The sequence below is a fragment of the Mustela lutreola genome, chromosome 14 (assembly GCF_030435805.1).
Source record: "Mustela lutreola isolate mMusLut2 chromosome 14, mMusLut2.pri, whole genome shotgun sequence".
NCBI classification, from domain to species: Eukaryota; Metazoa; Chordata; class Mammalia; order Carnivora; family Mustelidae; genus Mustela; species Mustela lutreola.
Window position 1 is genome coordinate 55949180 of NC_081303.1, and position 11847 is coordinate 55961026.

Sequence of the window (11847 nt, forward strand, 5' to 3'; positions counted from 1 at the left end):
TGTACCAGCATGGTTAACTTGGCATCTATATAAATAAATGATTCTTAGACACAGAACATGCTTTGTGGTGATTTTTCTTCTTTAACTTGTATTTTGTCACTTTCCTTGGAATTTGGTCACAAACATATTTTAAAAACAGGCTTGAAGCAAGGGATTAAACTTTCTGAAAATTAATTGCTTTTTTTAAGATTTTATTTATTTATTTATTTATTTATTTATTTGAATGAGAGAGAGAACACACAAAAGGCAGGAGAAGAAAGCAGAGGGAGAGAGAATCTCAAGCAGACTCTGGGCTGAGTGTAGAGCTCCAGACCCTGACATCATGGCCTGAGCTGAAATAAAGAGTCTGACCCTTAAACAACTGAACCACCCACGTGCCCCTGAAAATTAATATCTTGATCAAAATGTTTTTGAGGACTTACATTAAATTCTAGGCAATTTTTTATAAGGAAAAATCCCAACATTTGTGTCCTAAGACTTCATATCTGAGATTTTCTTTTCACTATCTCCTTGTTGATGTGAAGGAAGTTAATATTCAGTTATTTTTAGTTGCACTGCTTTAATTTTTAATATATTAATTTTGCAGTGTAGCTTTTTACTGGATTTATGTGTGCTGTTTCTGAGGAATTAATTTATTCTATTTTACTCCTTTTTTAATTTGTGCTCCTGGAAGAAACAAGACTTAAAAGTGCTAGATATTTTACAAGACATTTAAAGTGAATATGAATGTTAGTACTAAAAATTAGGTGAGATTAAAGACTCAAAAATCTGTTTAATTCTATAGCAGAAGCATCTGCTTTCCTTTGAAAGAAAGAAAATGTTTCTAAGTAAGAACTACTTGCCAAATAATGATGTCACCTTTGGTTATTGCTGAGTGTTCTACTTCCTACTTTGTTTTATCTTGATGTTGAGTAATGTTTTTTCCATGACATTAAGATTGTCATGTTCACAAGTATGTTTAGCAAGTATCTTTAAGAAATACACTTGCAAGAATGGATTACATTAACTCAAAAGTTACTTCTCTTTCCAAAGTTTTCCACTGTTGTTAGAGTTGTTGTAATAAAAAATAATAGCAGTGGGCAAAGTACCTCCACTTCTGATCAGAATAATTGAAAGGAAATATATATATATCATGAAATATAATGACAAATATATATCGTACATAGTATACATATATATTTTTATGTAATATTAATATATATTATTATTTACTATTAGTGGTGTTATAGATCCATTTATTTGTGGAAGAGAGAAATATGGAAAAAGATATTTAAAGATAATGTACAAATATCTAGAGACTATTAGTTAGATATAGGATAAGAAACATATTGATTGAAATGAAGATTAAAAGGAAATGATATCGGGGTGCCTGGGTGGGCTCAGGGGTTAAAACCTCTGCCTTCAGCTCAGGTCGTGATCCCAGGGTCCTGTGATCGAGCCCTGCATTGGGCTCTCTGCTCAGCAGGGAGCCTGCTTCCTTCTCTCACTCTGCCTGCCTCTCTGTCTACTTGTGATCTTGTCAAATAAATAAATATAACCTTAAAAAAAAAAAAAAAAGAACTGATATCGAACAGAGACATATCAGGTAAGTATAATCTTCATTCCAGAATTCTGATACTAAGTTAAACTCTGTATGTTTATTTACTTCTTATTTTTCATTTTTATTGTTGAATCATAGTAACTGCCATGTATTGATTATTATTATTTTCTCTTTTTTCAAGTTTTTATTTAAATTCCAATTAGTTAACATAGAGTGCAATATTGGTTTCAGAGTAGAATTTAGGGATTCATCACTTCCATATAATACCCAGATCATCACAACAGGTGCCCTCCTTAATTCCCGTTAAAGTCTGTATGTTGCAGTTAATGTTGAACAAGACACAAGTAAGAAAGTGCTTTTATAGGAAGATATGAATGAGTATGAGTTTTCTCACTAGCATTGCTTATAGGAAAGGAGTATATAACAAGTTAGAGAAAAGCAGATTATTAATGTTATTAAAAATTGAAATAAGCAATTCAAGACATGAAGTGATAATTGCAGAGTTTGTATTTCAAGTTAAATTTCTACATTGTCTGTGGTATTTTAAGTATAGAATCTATTCTGTTTTCAGAACAATTAAAAATGTTCTGTGACACCAGTAAGTTTTCTTGTTCCCCAAATTTAAAGGTTTCATTGTGTGTTACTAATACCTCTATTCTCTTATTCCTCATGGTGAATCCCGTATTTTTACTTTGATATAAAATATATTCTGTTAAATATTAAACTTTGGTTGGTTCCTCTTGAAAGTGTTGCTTACTTTTTCTTCTATGACACAAAATTGACCAGCAATATCCTGTGAAATAGTCACTCCGTGAACAGTTACCCGAATGGCAATTCTGAACCATTGACACTTATATTCATTCATTTTTTTTTCTAGACCTCCTACACAAGAAAGTCATACTTTTTCCTCAGAATTGGCAATTTTTCCTCAAGTCTACTGGTCTCAGAGGCACTGACCACATGAAACATGAATCAATCCCACTAGACCCTCTCTGGTTTCTTGATGTCCATTCAATTCACATTTTTCTAAATGCAGTTGGTACAACATGTCAGACTTAATTTAACACTCTATTTCCTGGAGTAATGGATCATTAAGAGACACATACAAACACACAGACACACACAGACACACACACACACACACACACACACACACAGACACACACACACACATAGACACACACACATTAATACACAAAAATCTCTTTTATCCTGACAGCCTGCATAGGTGTATCTTGGAGGTTCTACATCATTTCTTCCTGCCTTTGTTAATGGAATTGTTAGTAAATGCTATAGGTGTTAATATCTCTCTGTGCACTTTACAACCATGTAGTAAGCTTTCAAAGTCACAATTATTTTTCACATTTCAATTGCATATACCTGTCATTCGTAACACCAAGAATAAGGATCTGTTTTCTATTAGAACAGATGACCCAAAATATCAGAAATGTCCAGAACAGGCAGATAACAGTGGGAAAAAGAAGGAATTAAATCTGAGAGTGGGCACATCAAAGTATTAACTTTAAATACGAAAAAAATAACAAAGGGCACCTGAGTGGCTCAGTGGGTTAAAGCCTCTGCCTTCAGCTCAGGTCATGATCCCAGCATCCTGGGATCGAGCCCCGCATCAGGTTCTCTGCTCAGCGGGGAACCTGCTTCCCTTCCTCTCTCTCTGCCTGCCTCTCTGCCTACCTGTGATTTGTCTGTCAAATAAAAAAATCTTAAAAAAAAAAAAAGAAAAATTAACAAGAGACTACTTTACAATGCAGAGATAAGTTTGAGTTGTCTCGTGACAGTACATACTGACTCACAGAAGCACGTTGGAATCCATGCTTTTGCAAATTACTCCTGAATCAAACTGGTTTACCCCTAACAATTGCAATGGTCATATATTATCACAATGTATTTTTATTTCTCTATCTTAGATAATTTATATGGATGATTATAATTAGTCTCCAAATGTTAACCCAAATGATAAACATTTCTTATCCTATGTAATACCTTGTTCTCAATTTGCAAGATACTCAGCATTTGAAATGTAGAACCTTTTCTTTTCTATTTGTTGTTCATTTCTTCTATGTGCTTGCTTGTTCTTTCTTATCCTTCTATCCTTTATTCTACACCCCCACTCAACATAGGCAACAATATTAAGGTGCTTAATTGTGTTTATTATCTTGAGCTTTCTTTTCAAATGATCATTTTGTCCTTAGACACTGAAGATGCTCAAACAGGATTATGTGACATAATTTAGTTTTTTTTGTTTGTTTGTTTTGTTTTTTTTAAGTAATCAGGGGACGCCTGGGTGGCTCAGTGGGTTAAAGCCTCTGGTTCCGCTCAAGTCATGATCCCAGGGTCCTGGGATCGAGCCCCACATCGGACTCTCTGCTCAGCAGGGAGCCTGCTTCCCCCGCCCCCCCTCTCTGCCTGCTTGTAATCTCTGCCTGTCAAATAAAATAAATAAAATCTTTTTTAAAATTTTTTAAAAAAAAGGAATCAGTACATTTCTAAAATTGTTTATATTCCTAGATTTACCTCCAATGTGTTGCTTCCAATTGCCTCATGAAGAACTGCCACTACATTCTACCCATTTATTCTCCCCATCTCCATAAACATCCTTCACTGAGCATCTGTTTACATATCTTTGTGAAAATCTTGCCAGGATGTGTGATCAGGAGCAAGTTATAAATATTTTATATTTAGTTAGGTAATTCAAGACTGTTTTCCATCAAGGTCTCACCAGTATAACTTTCCACAGCAGAGAATGAGGATTTACATTTACCCAACACTTGGTATTAGACAGCTTTCTAATAGGAATAAAGTGATATGTCTTTATTGCTTTAATTTGCATTTCCCTAATAAGTATTATTTTGAGCATCACATCTTCTAATTGTCATTTTGTTTGTTTTTCTCTGCTGGAAAGGTTTTGATGTGCCTCTGTTTATTTTTGTTTTTGGATTGCAGGTTTTTTTCTTGTTGATTTTCAGATTTATTTCTACAGTTCTTCCTTACTGGATTGTGTTTTGAACATTTTGCTTAGAAGTTATTTTTTGGTTTTGATCGTAGTAATTTTCCAACATTTCTTCTACTGAACACTTATTCTAGATTTAAATCTTTAGGCCATCTAGATTTTCCATTTTAGTGTGGTCTTAGGTAGGGGTCCAGTTTTATATTCATCTAGTTAGTGAGATAATTTTTCTATACCAAACAATCTTTCATTTTCTCATTGATTTGTGGGGTACACTATTCATAGTAGATCTGTATGCATGTCTGCCTGTGAGCTCTTCATCTTGGTTTATTGGTTCATTAGGGTGATTTTTGCACCAATGTTTTTTGAATCAGTCAGAGCAGGCTATATTATGCTGTGGTAATAACTCGAATTAAACACGGCTTAGAACTTAGAACAACAGAAGTTTATTTCTCACTCCTGCTACAGATAATTGCAGGTCCACAAGGCGCTCCAGTTATCTTAGTCTCTCAGGAGCACAGGCTGTTGGAGCAAAGTGCAACTGTGCATTGCTGTTCAGTGGCTATAGGGAAGGAAGGACTAAAGTGTTTTATGTTGACAATTAAAAAAATGCTCCAGTGCAAAAGCAAAATACCTTTGGCTTACCATCCAAAACAAGGGTCCAGAACATAACATTGTACCATGTGATCACATAATGGAGACCCAGACATGTTCAGTGAACAGTATTAGTGACTGCTATGGCTTAGTAATAATTTTTGAATTTTTGAATATCATATTCTCTTATTTACAGACTTAATAAACCTTCCTCTCCAAACACAGAGCTACTTAGTCCAGTTTTCACTAATCTCTTAATGGGATCACTTAATAACCCCCAACATCTCCAAATTGCACTCCAATTTGGCTTTCCTGCTTACAGGGTTACTTTTAACCACCTCTGTCTCCAATTCCAATTTATCACTTCCACTGCTATTAATGTACTTATCCTAAATTCAATACTGGTGTTTTTAACAACAAACTCAAAGTTGATCACTTTCTCTCATTGCTGCTGGGAGTGGCATGATATAAAAGGCCTTTCTTCTACTTGCTCTGCTTTCTCAAACTATTCTACAACCACACTGTAGTCCTTGTGTTTACCCAAATGTACAAGATCATTTTATGTCTTATTGCCTAATGTTCAGTAGGTTTTTCCCCTTCATTTTCTTATCTCGTTTGCTATTTCATACACTAATACTTTAATCATATTTTTTTTGGTCGAAGCAATCACAATGTCTTTTACCTTTATTAGCATATACAAACCTAATGTAAGTATCTTGAAGAAATATGTTACATAAGAATTCCCTTTATATGACCTCTGTTTAAAATGCACTTAGCATTCAACAAATATTTCATTAAATTCAAGAGCGCATGAAGAATGAGCAGGTAAAATATATTAATGCACCTCATTTATGAATTCCTAGAAGATTCGCTTCTGGGGTTTTAGAACTTCCAGGACTTAACCAGAGTTATTCTAAGCCCCACTGAAACTTTAGGAAATGTTGAGAGGTTTTTGCCCTGACTGTGTAGAAGAAAAGATTTTAGCAAAGACTTGGTGGAAAGGGTCACTGGCTCAGTTCAATGGTTAGAACTTCTCAGTTAGGTATCAAGTATCAGCAGTTCTTCCTATAAATCACTTGAAAGTTCATATATAGAAATTCAGAAATTCCACATCTAGCATAAATACACATAAAAATAGTATGATATACATACACACAAACACACATTATATTTCACATAATATAGTTAGAAAATAAACTTTCCTAATGATGTGTTTATAATGAATTTAATTAGATGACCCTAAAGCCAGGTGTTCTAACAGTGCTGAAGATATTTTACATTTAGGAAAATACATTATAAATAAACTTAAATATAGCTTCTTCCAAAGGATACAAGATCCCAAGGAGCCATTGATTTGCACATTGCTTAGCAACATAATCATAACATTTCTAAAATTTAGAAACTGAGGATGCAAAAAATACAACCCTATAGTTTTTTCCATGTCCTGTTCTGTAGTATGGAGACAATTTTTTCTATTGTATGCATTGAACAACTTAAGAAAATACAGTCCAAGCAACCCATTTGCATGTAGTTTTGTTAAAAGGCATACTTTTGAATATTTTTGAGAGTTTTGTGAATTCTATATCTCTTATTAGATTTGCTATAACCCCATGTGGGAGGAATGGATAAAATATGGGAAGACAGAATTAGAATTTAAAGTGACTTGGATGTACTTGAGAAATGGTTAGTAGTAATGCTTTATGTTACCTTCATTCTCCCATGTAGTGCTTGATCTGACTGCTAAAAAAAGAACAAAGAAAATTCATTTAAATTTGAGCAAGAGTAATTTGGATCAAGCACAAGAAAAGTCTTTTTGGCTCAAAGAGAAGTTAGACATGAAAGTGGATTACTGATGAAAGCGGCATTTTTCCATTCACTGAGTTAAATATGGATAAACCATGATTTGGACCAAAAAGTTAAGATATAATAATAGAGTAAAATCAATGGACAAACTCTAAATGACTATTTCTTCTTTTGCCTGCTTTATATATTAATGTTTTCTAAGTAGTACATAAAATAATTAACTTTAGGCAAATAGGTAAATACATATTATGTATGCATGCAATGATTATTTTAATAAATTTTATTGTAAACTAGAAATCTTTGGAGAAGTGGTTTAGGTGAAATCTCTACATGACCTATATGATAGTGACAAAACAAACAGTCAGGTTTCTCTCCCGGGAAGTTTGGATGTAAAACATAGAATCAGATGTTTCAGGGGCAAAAGTTGACATAAACACAGACTATCAGCAGTCTTTTGAAGGTGACACTGCATAGTAAAGAATTTGGCCTTGTCCAAGGAGAGGTTGACCTTTTGTCCTTTCTAAGAGGTAAACTATGTTACATAAGAGGGAAGTACTTTTGTTTCAGTTGGAGACTGACCACACCCAATGGTCATAGAATGAGGGCTGGCCATGCCAGCAAGACCAACTGTGATTTGGGGTTGGAACTCTGGTTCACGCACTAATCAGTGAGCCTGGAGACTGAGTTCAACCACGTGGGTAATCCATTAACCCATTATGTGTATGTGATCAATCTCCAATAAAAACTCTGAACATTGAGACTCAGGTGAACTTTCCTGGTTGGCAATACTCTGTGTACATTGTCACTTACTGGTCTGGGATGGTAATGCTTCCTGGGGACAACACAAGCTTCAGACTTGGACACTTCCAGATTCTGCCTCTCCCTGTGACTAATTTTTATTTGTATATTTTCCCTGTCATAAACCATACCCATGGCTATAATGCCCTTGAATGAGTTTTGTAAGTTTTTCTAGTGAATCAGTGCAACCTTGGGTAGTTTCGGGAAACCCCCAAATTTATACTTGATGTTAGAAATGAAAGCAGTTTTAGTATGTTGCCCTCCAACTGCATTTTGACTAGCTCTGGGTGGACAAAGTGATGAGCTTTATGAGGGATAGATGAAGTATAGATTTGGAGGAGAAAAAATTTGCCCTTTAATCAGTTCATAACTGTAAGGGATTCAAAGTTCTAGCAGCTTCCATTTATTATGGGGTAATGTCATTTTTGCAACTTTTCTACCTGAAAACAAAACAAAATAAAATTCTTCATCACCATTATTAGTATTGTTAATGTAGCTTAGGATGTAGGAGAAAATTAATTAATATAAAACAAGTTGCTCCAATTTCCCCTCCTATAGATGGTTATGAAATTGAAGTTGGATTACTCAGTAAAAGGGCTCTAGCACTTCCCACAGAAGTACAGTATGATAGTACTATAAATAAATAAGCCCAGCAAACATTGTGTGTCATTTTAAATGGTGGACTACACAAAGTACTAAGCACTCTGTTGTTTCACACAGACTATGAATTTATCATTTAAATAACTATAAGATCGAAGCCATTATTATTATTCCCCCTTAGAGAGGATAAAATTGAGGGGGGAAAAAAGTTAATTTACCTGTTTATTGATCCAGCATGCCATACTGAAAACTAATAAGCACTTAACACATTTTTGGGTGGTGTTAGAGGGAAGTGAAACATCATTACTCCTGTAAATTAACCATAGAATAAAAAGTGAACATTGAACACATTCTTGAGTAGAGAAAAGAACTGAAGGACTGGTATAAAGATATGTCACACTGGAGTGTCCTGGTGCCTAAGGACCATGGTACTCACCAGTGACAATAACACAGAACCTGCAAAAGAAATCAGAAGTGCTCAAGAACCAAAATTCTTCTCTTTTCTGAAAATTTTCTTTTATAAACTTACCTTTCAAATGTATTTATCCTTAAACATGCAGTTGCATATGTTGCTATAGATGTTTTAATATATTTTTATTTCTCCTGTATGTATTCTGAATGGAACTTTATTTCATCATTTAAAGAAACCAGGACAAATGAGAAATAAAATGAAGAAAAATAGTATAAAGAAAATGATGATGTTAATGCAATAAATCATGCTTTTGAGGCCTTTCCTATGGAAGCATTAAGTTTGCCAGATGTTATCTGTAAGTGTCTCTGTGTATGCTCCTGTAACAAGATAATATGGTAAATTTGGGATTCTACATATCAACTTCATTTATAAGCTTGACAAAGAAAATACAAAGATATAACTAAAAAGCATATAATCATAAAAAATAATGCTGGAGAGATTTCCAGGATTTAAGATATTCATGAGTATCCCATTGTACAAAGTTGTGGCTGGAAGCAGCTTCATCCACCTTTGTGTCTAATTGTTAATGTATGAGGAATTTTCACAGTGAAGCTTGTCAGCACTGGATCAAGGTAAAGGTCCAGTTTCTCCACGTGTTCCTTTTTCTTCCACTGACTTGATATAGAAAAGCCTGATAATCTTGGAAGTCACGTATTCTTAAGATGGAGGGATTCTAGATCTCTGAAGATCTCTTTAGATCACTTGGATTAGAACCGGTCAGGAATATTTGGTTGGCAATTAATGTGGACAAAAAACAAACTTCTATTATGTTCAAATAATTATATATTATAAGGTAGCATAATCCTAGTTAATATGACTTTTTAAAGACATTTCTCAACATGAAGTTTGTAGAACATTATTTCATTAACACATTTATTCAATCACTCATTTACTTATTTTAAAATTTGTATTTTTAAATGCCTTATTACTATCTAGGAAGATGAGGCAACCAGTAAATAGGATTATTTAAGATAGATTTAAGTGTATAGAAAGAGAATATCAAGAATATATGAAGAAGTAATTTTTTTAAGTATAAATAGTATTGGGGGTTTACATCACATTAACTGGTCTCATAAAACCTCTGTGGGAATTGGAATAAGAACTGGGGATCAAGGAAGAGTCAACCAGAAATATACTAGTCAAGACTTTTCCAGGAAATTAATGTGTGATATAGCCCCATGGGATTATAAATTTGAAGTACTTGAGAAATAAGAAGAGGATTGACATGCAAACAAGCAGAACTTGGTAAAAAGCAAAACTGAAAAGGTGGGTAAAGATTAAATAGTAAAGGGCCTTATCCATCAAGAAAGGGACCTTGAGTTTTCTACAGATGCAATAGAATACCATTGGAAGAGAGTTATAACACCCAATTTGTTTTTTTGTTTTGTTTTGTTTTTTAAAAGTATCTCAGTTGCTGTTGGAAAATGGATTGTATGTTCCAAAAAGTGAAAGGAATGGAACCAGTTAGGAAGCCATCATGGTGTAAGAAGAGATACTTGACTGGGGAACTGCCGGGGAAGAAGGGAATTGAGTGCACTTTTTTTGTGCATTGAATTGGGCAATAACTGAATGTATTTTGCAGTTAAAAACTCTTATGTAGCTTCTTAAGAATTGAAATTGTTAGGGGCTCTGGAAAGGGGTGAACCAAAATGACCCCTTTTCCATGGCTTGAGAATCCAGGAAGTGAGTTATTGTATTTATTAATATGAAGAAACTAGTGTAGAAAGAGATTGGGGAAAGCAATGTTTTATAATAGAATTGGGGACATGGTAAATTTGAGCTATCCACTGGACATTGAAGTAGGGTTCTTGCATAGTCACTAAATATACTCATAACAAAATCTAGCTTAGCAAAAGGTAAATAGATATTCCTTCAATAATCGATCTTACTATAGCATAAGGTACATGGAGATATTGCTCATCTTAATAGTTATTATTTCCAGGACCTGGGCTGGCACATAGATGATACTAACTCATGACTTGCAGGGTAAATGAATATTAAATAAAGGGAACAATGTTATTCTTCATTTATTAAGGTCACACACACACACACACACACACACGCCTTGCCTCAGTAGTCAACATGATGCAGTGATGCACTGCAGAAGGCTTAGATTCATATTTCAGTTTTGCCACTCACTAGGTAAGTGGACTTAGGAAGTTATAAAATACACAGTTTCTACATTTTTAATATAGAAATGAAAATACTGCCTTTGGTTCCACTTCCACAATGGTGACAGGAGCTCTATGGAAAGCTGATGAAAATTGTAAGAACAAAAACAAAAAATTATCTTCTCTGGAAATTTCCCTGTGTGCATAGAGCAAATTAAAAAACATTTATTCAAGAAAATCTACTCAACCTCAATAAAAATGGCAAAAATTTTGTGGCTTCGAGTCAAAGCTCATTCCCTCTTCTTCTAGTCTCAATGCAGCTTGATGGAAGCTCAACTCTGGGAGGGTATAGTTGAGAAATAGGGCTCCCTCTCCCCTCAGCTCCCAATCAGGTGTTAGGGAGGGGCAAGTCACAGCATTTCTTACTTCCTCCAAGTTGAAGATCGTAAATTCCTGGTGAATGTGGTCAAAAGGCCACAGGGACTCCCTTCCTTCACACGTAACACCCCCTGCCTCCATAGGATGGAGGCTACACTCCATCCTATGCAAGAGAAGAATTCTGAGGCCTTGATAGCCTTCATTCCAATTTACTCATAGGACAGAGGCTCCACTGTAGAAGAGACAAGCTACTGCCTCATTCAGTGTCCAGAGTAGTGACTCACTGTGTAATAATCCATAAGAACACATATGTCTGAAGTTTTCCCCAAGGAACTGATTTTGTTATTTTAGAGTATGTGGAAGTACAAAGCTAATGGTGCTCTAGGAAAACAACACTTACTTGTAAATAAATAAAACCTCAGGTCAGGTATTTAAACAGGGAAATAGGAAATGAGATAGCCTGCTAGGGTCAGAACAAATCTCAGACTGGCCTCAAAAATTACCCCTTCCTGAAGTAAACGGAAGCAGATTGTTGATAAATATGTGTACAGGGCATTGCTGAAAATAATAGCCAGCCATTAGTTAA